Here is an 8976-nt window from a genome sequence, read left to right on the forward strand (position 1 = left end):
GCATTGTGGATCAAAGGGGCTGTTTTGTGCTGTAGGTTTTCCATGTTATCTATGGCACACCAAATTCTGTGTGTTTCTGTGTGTGTGTGTGGGGAGGGGGCTGCATCTGTGTGTGTGTGTCTGTCTGCCTGTGTGTGTGTGTGTATATGAGTGTTTGCGTGTCAGTATGTGTATGAGTGTTTGTGTGTGAGTGTGTGTCTGCGTGTGCATGCCTGTGAGTGAGTGTGTGTGTGTGTGCATGTTTGTGTCTGTCTGTCTGTCTGCCTGTGTGTGTGTGTGTGTGTGTGTGTGTGTGTGTGTGTGTGTATATGAGTGTTTGCGTGTCAGTATGTGTGTATGAGTGTTTGTGTGTGAGTGTGTGTCTGCGTGTGCATGCCTGTGAGTGAGTGTGTGTGTGTGTGTGTGTGCATGTTTGTGTCTGTCTGTCTGTCTGCATGTGTGTGTGTGTCTGTGTCTGTGTATGAGTGTTTGTGTGTGAGTGTGTGTGTGAGGGTGTGGGTGTGATGAAGACTAACACCTTTCACTGTATTCAATCCCTATAATAAGGCAGTAGCAATCTAACAGTTTCTGAAAGGGGAAGATTGGACACAGAGAAAGAATGGAACCAGAGGTGGAATTTACCAATAAGTGCCTTAACAATGAGGAGTGAGTGATAGCTCTGGGCCTGTACTCACTGGAGGTTCAAAGAATGAGGGGAGATCTCATTGAAACCTATTGAATATTGAAAGGCCTCGATAAAATGTGTGTTTCCTATAATGGGTGTTTCTAGAATCAGAGGGCACAGCTTCAGAATAGAGGGACATTTATTTGAACGGAGATGAGGAGGAATTTCTTTTGCCAGAGGGTGGTGAATCTGTGCAACTCATTGCCACGGGTAGCTGTACAGGCCAACTCATTGGGTATATTTAAAGCGAAGTTTGATAGATTCTTGATTATTCAGGATGTCAAAGGTTACGGGGAGATGGCAGGAGAATGAGTTGAGAGGGATAATAAATCAGCCATGATGGAATGGTGGAGCAGACTCGATGGACCGAATGGCTTCATTCCTCTCCTATGTCTGATGATCTTATGGCGTTACAAGATCCTGTATCCTGTATCACAGACTATATCTTCAGCAGTGTAAATCGGAGCCGTGCTGTCAGATCGGATATGACTGAAGCGATGAGGGTTTGATAGATCAGATTGATAGCCTTTATCAGATGAGACCAGGGCCTGAGAGGGAAATTAAACAGATCAGGGGAGGTGCCAGCAGTACGGGTGATTACCCTCGCACCAGTCCACATCTGCCCAAACCTCACGTGGACACAGGGTGTACCCGACAGGACACTGTTGTGTGAGAACATAGAACACAGAACATACAACATACAACATAGAATGTAGAACATAGAACATAGACCAGTACAGGCCCTTTGGCCCACAATGTTGTGCTGAACAAATAAATTAGTGCAACACACATCAAAGTTGCTGGTGAACGCAGCAGGCCAGGCAGCATCTCTAGGAAGAGGTACAGTCGACGTTTCAGGCCAAGACCCTTCATCATCGCATGGCCAACTAAACTAATCCCCTCTGCCTACACAATGTCCATATCTTTCCATTTCCCTCACATCTATGTGCCTATCTAAATGTTTCTTAAATGACCCTAATGTGTCTGCCTCTACCCCCACCCATAAGACCATAAGACAAAGGAGCAGAAGTCAGCCATTCGGCCCATCGAGTCTGCTCCGCCATTTTATCATGAGTTGATCCATTCTCTCATTTAGTCCCACTACCCTGCCTTCTCACCATAACCTTTGATGCCCTGGCTACTCAGATACCTATCAATCTCTGCCTTAAATACACCCAATGACTTGGCCTCCACTGCTGCCCATGGCAACAAATTCCATAGATTCACTACCCTCTGGCTAAAAAAATTTCTTTGCATCTCTGTTCTGAATGGGCGCCCTTCAATCCTTAAGTCATGCCCTCTCATACTAGACTCCCCCATCATGGGAAACAACTTTGCCACATCCACTCTGTCCATGCCTTTCAACATTCGAAATGTTTCTATGAGGTCCCCCCTCATTCTTCTAAACTCCAAGGAATACAGTCCAAGAGCGGACAAACGTTCCTCGTATGTTAACCCTCTCATTCCCGGAATCATTCTAGTGAATCTTCTCTGTACCCTCTCCAATGTCAGCACATCCTTTCTTAAATAAGAAGATCAAAACTGCCCACAGTACTCCAGGCAGTGCATTCCATGTACCCACCACCCTCTGTGTAAAAAACCTGCTTCTCACATCTCCTTTGAAATTACCCCTCTCTCCTTCAATGTAGGCCCTGGGAAACAGATGCTGGCTGTCTGCTCTCTCTATGCCTCTAATAGTCTTATAAACTTCTATCAGATCTCCCCTCACCCTCTGCCGCTCCACAGAAAACAGACCAAGTTTATCCAATCCGCCCTCTCGTTATAGCAAGGCAGCATCCTGGTAAACTTGTTCTGCACCCTCTCCAGAGCCTCGACGTCTTTCCAATAATGGTCTGACCAGGACAGTGAGGGTCTGACTTGGTAGAGCCAGAGCGGGGTGATGGGTGAGATGCCCTGGTCCCAGGGCTGGTCACCTGCCAGGATATGGCCACCTGTCGGCTTCTGTGGAGCAAGAGCTGATGTGTTCCCTAATTCCCTGAGGGCTCTCCTCAGCATGCCAAGCACTGCACCCGTCCCACCCCTAGGCCAACCACGTCACGGCTTGTGGATGTCTAGAAGAGCAAGCCCCTGGCAACACCAAAGCTCCCCACTCCACATCTTCCTTCCCCCACACTGCTCCAAGGCTCTGCACGGCAAGATCCCATTCAACTACTGGGCACCACGGTAGATTAGATTAGATTAAATTATGAGGACACACAGTCCTCTTTTATTGTCATTTAGTAATGCATGCATTAAGAAATGATATAATATTCCTCCGGTGTGATATCACAGAAACACAGGACAGACCAAGACTGAAAAACTAACAAAAACCACGTAATTATAACATATAGTTACAACAGTGCAGCAATACCACAACTTGATGAAGAACAGGCCGTGACCACAGTAAAAAGTTCAAAGTCTCTCGAAAGTCCCACATCTCACGCAGACGGGAGAAGGAAGGAAACTCTCCCTGCCATGCCTGACCACAGTCCGACTCTGAGTCGTCTAAAAACTTCGAGCCCTGACCAGCCCTCCGACACAGAGTACTGAGCACCATCTCCGTCCGAGCGATTCGACCCCAGCCTCGGTCGCCAGCAGCAGGCAAAGCCGGGGATTTTGGGCCTTCCGTCCGGAGATTCTCGATCGCACAGTAGCAGCGGCAGCAAACCGGGCATTTCATAAATTTCTCCAGATGTTCCTCTGCTTCTCACGCCTGTCTCCATCAAATCAGAATTGTGCACAGGGTCCTACTTACAGATACGATATCATTTCACTGGAGAGCTGCGCGCGCTGCGTCTTGCCGACATCTTCTCCTCCCATGTGTGAGGATCCTGGGACTGGGAGCTGCACCAACATCTCGCCCCCCCCACCTCAGCAGGGTAGAGTTCCCCCCACCTTACAGGCAAAATTCGAGACTAAGCCCATAGGCGTGCACTGGGGAGCAGGTGGGGGTGAGAGAGAGTGTGCAGATCTGGGCACTGTCTGATCCGTAAAACCCCTGTCACCACTCGACAGATGTCGGGGCGGCGTACAGGAGGGCCTGATGAGGAGGATGGAGTGGGGGGGGGTGGCTGCGAGCTGAGAGGATCTCCAACTTCAGACCCAGTAAAGGTCAGGCCTCCTCCGAGATCAGGCCTTCTCTGTGAGGAGGTGTACCACCCATCAGGCCCTCCAGCGGTAGACCCAGTGGAGATCGGGCCTCCCTCGAGGGCTGGCCCTCCAGGCCCTCCAGCGGTAGACCCAGTGGAGATCGGGCCTCCCTCGAGGGCTGGCCCTCCAGGCCCTCCAGTGGTAGACCCAGTGGAGATCGGGCCTCCCTCGAGGGCTGGCCCTCCAGGCCCTCCAGCGGTAGACCCAGTGGAGATCGGGCCTCCCTCGAGGGCTGGCCGTCTGGCAGGGCTTTCACTGGAGCCAACCCTCTCAGCGAGGAGGTGTGCCAAATTCCCCACAGCCACTCATCAGGGCTCTGCAGCCGGGCTAGGCCAGTGTTTGTGAGCCAGCGTCCTAACTACACCACAAAAAAAAACACCGAGCACATCGGTGCTTACAGATACCAGACCTGCCATTTCAGCAGGCTACATAAACAGGAAGCCTACTGGCACGTTACTGAATTAAAGCAAGTGACATGAAATGTGCTGTTTTTGTGGTAGCAGTACAGTGCAAAGTGACAAAATTTACCCTTGCAGCTCCTCGCACTCTCTCACCTCCTGTCAGAATCAGGATTCAGGTACGTTATCACTGACAAACATCACAAAATTCACAGTAGTGTATGGCAAAACATAAATAATTACTATAAGTTACAATAAGAAACATTTTTTAAATAGTGCAAAAAGAGAGGGAAAAATACTGAGAAAGCGTTCATTGTTCATTCAGAAATCTGATGGTGGAGGGGAAGAAGCTGTTTCTGAATCGCTGAGTGTGGGTCTTCAGGCTCCTGTACCTCCTCCCTGATGGTAGCAATGGGAAGAGGGCATGTCCTGATACCTCTCATTATCAGATTTTTCATCAGCACTATGCCAACTAGCGCTCTTTCTGAAACTGCAACTTGATTTTTTTTAACTTTTTCTCTTCCCTGTGCGAACCATTTATTTTTAGCTGCCCAACATGTTCTTTGTATGTGACCTACTTTTTTGCATTTTCTGCAAGTTTTGCCTTTAGCTCTGCATTTGTTTGGTGTATCTGAGATTCTGCCACAATGGTAACACAATTTCTTTGGCCAGACTGCCTCCTGTGTCTTTCACCAATCGACTTCCCAGCTCTTTACTTCATCCCTCCCCCTCCAAGTTTCACCTATCACCTGGTGTTTCTCTCTCTGCCCCTCCACCTTTTAAATCTACTCCTCAGCATTTTTTCTCCAGTCCTGCTGAAAGGTCTCAGCCCCAAACGTTGACTGTACTTTTTTCATAGATGCTGCCTGGCCTGCTGTGTTCCTCCAGCATTTTGTGTGTGTTGCTTGGATTTCCAGCTTCTGCAGATTTTCTCTTGCTTGTGTTCTGTTTAGACTCTGCAGTTCCGGTCACAGTCACTTTCATTCCTGACTGCAACTCAATTGCATCTCTGTCTGCAGTTTCCATTGATATAGCGATTTCCACTGCTTGTCTGAATGTTCTCTGTACTTCAGTTAGGAGCCGTTTTTGAATGCTTTTTAAAAAAATATCCTATAAACTAAATGATCTCTCAGTGTATCATCAAGTACATTACCAAACTGACAATGCTCAGCCATGTATACTGAAATGGACTCCCCTTCTTTTTGATTCCACTTATGAAACCTAAAGTTCTGTCATCAACAATGGCTTCAGTTCTAAATGCATCACTTTGACATAGAAACATAGAAAATAGGGGCAGGAGTAGGCCATTTGGCCCTTCGAGCCCTCACCGCCAATTCAGTACAATCATGGCTGATTATTCAACTCAGAACCCTGCACCTGCCTTCTCTCCATACCCATGATCCCTTTAGCCACAAGGGCCTTATCTAACTCCCTCTTAAATATAGTCAATGAACTGGCATCAACTGTTTCCTGTGGCAGAGAATTCCACAGATTCACCACTCTCTGTGTGAAGAAGTTTTTCCTCACCTCGGTCCTAAAAGACTTCCCCTTTATCCTCAAACTGTGACCCCTCGTCCTGGACTTCCCCAACATCGGGAACAATCTTCCCGCATCTAGCCTGTCCAATCCCTTTAGGATTTTATACGTTTCAATAAGATCCCCCCTCAATCTTCTAAATTCCAGAGAGTATAAGCCTAGTCAATCCAGTCTTTCATCATATGAAAGTCCTGCCATCCCAGGAATCAATCTGGTGAACCTTCTTTGTACTCCCTCTATGGCAAGAATGTCTTTCCTCAGATTAGGGGACCAAAACTGCACACAATACTCCAGGTGTGGTCTCACCAAGGCCTTGTACAACTGCAGTAGTACCTCCCTGCTCCTGTACTCGAATCCTCTCGCTATGAATGCCAGCATTCCATTTGCCTTTTTCACTGCCTGCTGTACCTGCATGCCCACTTTCAATGACTGGTGTATAATGACACCCAGGTCTCATTGCACCTCCCCTTTTCCTAATCGGTCACCATTCAGATAATAATCTGTTTTCCTGTTCTTGCCACCAAAGTGGATAACCTCACATTTATCCACATTAAATTGCATCTGCCATGAATTTGCCCACTCACCCAACCTATCCAAGTCACCCTGCATCCTCTTAGCATCCTTCTCACTGCTAACACTGCCACCCAGCTTCGTGTTATCCGCAAACTTGGAAATGCTGCATTTAATTCCCTCGTCCAAGTCATTAATATATATTGTAAACAACTGGGGTCCCAGCACTGAGCCTTGCGGTACCCCACTAGTCACCGCCTGCCATTCTGAAAAGGTCCCGTTTATTCCCACTTTTTGCTTCCTGTCTGCTAACCAATTCTCTATCCACATCAATACCTTACCCCCAATACTGTGTGCTTTAAGTTTGCACACTAATCTCCTGTGTGGGACCTTGTCAAAAGCCTTTTGAAAATCCAAATATACCACATCCACTGGTTCTCCCCTATCCACTCTACTAGTTACATCCTCAAAAAATTCTATGAGGTTCGTCAGACATGATTTTCCTTTCACAAATCCATGCTGACTTTGTCCGATCATTTCACCGCTTTCCAAATGTGCTGTTATCACATCTTTCACAACTGACTCTAGCAGTTTCCCCACCACCGATGTCAGGCTAACCGGTCTATAATGCCCCGGTTTCTCTCTCCCTCCTTTCTTAAAAAGCAGGGTTACATTAGCCACCCTCCAATCCTCAGGAACTAATCCAGAATCTAAAGAGTTTTGAAAAATTATCACTAACGCATCCACTATTTCTAGGGCTACTTCCTTAAGCACTCTGGGATGCAGACCATCTGGCCCTGGGGATTTATCTGCCTTTAATCCCTTCAATTTACCTAACACCACTTCCCTACTAACATGTATTTCGCTCAGTTCCTCCATCTCACTGGACCCTCGGTCCCCTACTATTTCCAGAAGATTATTTATGTCCTCCTTAGTGAAGACAGAGCCAAAGTAGTTATTCAATTGGTCTGCCATGTCCTTGCTCCCCATAATCAATTCACCTGTTTCTGACTGTAAGGGACTTACATTTGTCTTAACCAATCTTTTTCTTTTCACATATCTATAAAAGCTTTTACAGTCAGTTTTTATGTTCCCTGCCAGTTTTCTCTCATAATCTTTTTTTCCCTTTCCTAATTAAGCCCTTTGTCCTCCTCTGCTGAACTCTGAATTTCTCCCAGTCCTCAGGTGAGCCACTTTCTCTGGCTAATTTGTATGCTTCTTCTTTGGAATTGATACTATCCCTAATTTCTCTTGTCAGCCACGGGTGCACTACCTTCCTTGATTTATTCTTTTGCCAAACTGGGATGAACAATTGTTGTAGTTCATCCATGCAATCTTTAAATGCTTGGCATTGTATATCCACCGTCAACCCTTTAAGTATCATTTGCCAGTCTACCTTAGCTAATTCACGTCTCATACCTTCAAAGTTACCCTTCTTTAAGTTCAGAACCTTTGTTTCCGAATTAACTATGTCAACCTCCATCTTAATGAAGAATTCCAGCATATTATGGTCATTCTTACCCAAAGGGCTTCTCACGACAAGATTGCTAATTAACCTTTCCTCATCTAGAATAGCCTGCTCTCCAGTTGGCTCCTTGACATGTTGGTTCAGAAAACTATCCCGCATACATTCCAAGAAATCCTCTTCCTCAGCAGCCTTACCAATTTGGTTCACCCAATCTATATGTATATTGAAGTCACCCATTATAACTGCTGTTCCTTTATTGCATGCATTTCTATTTTCCTGTCTAATTTCCCTCCCTTGGAGGGTCAGACACCCTGAGCTGATAGGCTGGTCCTGGATTTATTTCATAATTTACTGGCATATTTTACATATTACTATTTAACTATTTATGGTTCTATTACTATTTATTATTTATGGTGCAACTGTAACGAAAACCAATTTTCCCCAGGATCAATAAAGTATGATTATGACTCTGACGAATGCCATCCCCAACCTCACTACCACTGTTAGGTGGCCTGTACACAACTCCCTCCAGTGTTTTCTGACCCATAGTGTTATGCAGCTCTACCCATATCGATTCCACATCCTTCCGGCTAATGTCCTTCTTTCTATTGCGTTAATCTCCTCTCTAACCAGCAACGTCACCCCACCTCCTTTACTTTCATGTCTATCCCTCCTGAATATTGAATATCCCTGAATGTTGAGCTCCCATCCTTGGTCACCCTGGAGCCACGTCTCTGTGATCCCAGCTATATCATATTCATTAATAACTATCTGCACATTCATTTCATCAGCTTGTTACGAATGCTCCTTGCATTGACACACAAAGCCTTCAGGCTTGCTTTTACAACACTCTTAGCCCTTATACAATTATGTTGAAAAGTGGCCCTTTTTGATTTTTACCCTGGATTTGCCGGCCTGCCACTTTTACTTTTCACCTTACTACTTTTTGCTTCTACCCTCATTTTACACCCCTCTGTCTCTCTGCACTTGTTCCCATCCCCCTTCCACATTAGTTTAACTCCTCCTGAACAACAGTAGCAAACGCTCCCCCTAGGACATTGGTTCCAGTCCAGCCCAGGTGCAGACCGTCCTGTTTGTACCGGTCCCACCTCCTCCAGAACTGGTTGACAATACAGGGAAGCTCATTTCTGATGGTTTGGTTGGAGCAGTCAAACTTTGAAGTGAACTGTATGCCTTTAAACCCAATGCACTCAGCAAAATTGGTATTCATTTCTCATTTGCTACAGAGT

The sequence above is a fragment of the Mobula hypostoma genome, chromosome 5 (assembly GCF_963921235.1).
Source record: "Mobula hypostoma chromosome 5, sMobHyp1.1, whole genome shotgun sequence".
Classification (NCBI taxonomy): domain Eukaryota; kingdom Metazoa; phylum Chordata; class Chondrichthyes; order Myliobatiformes; family Myliobatidae; genus Mobula; species Mobula hypostoma.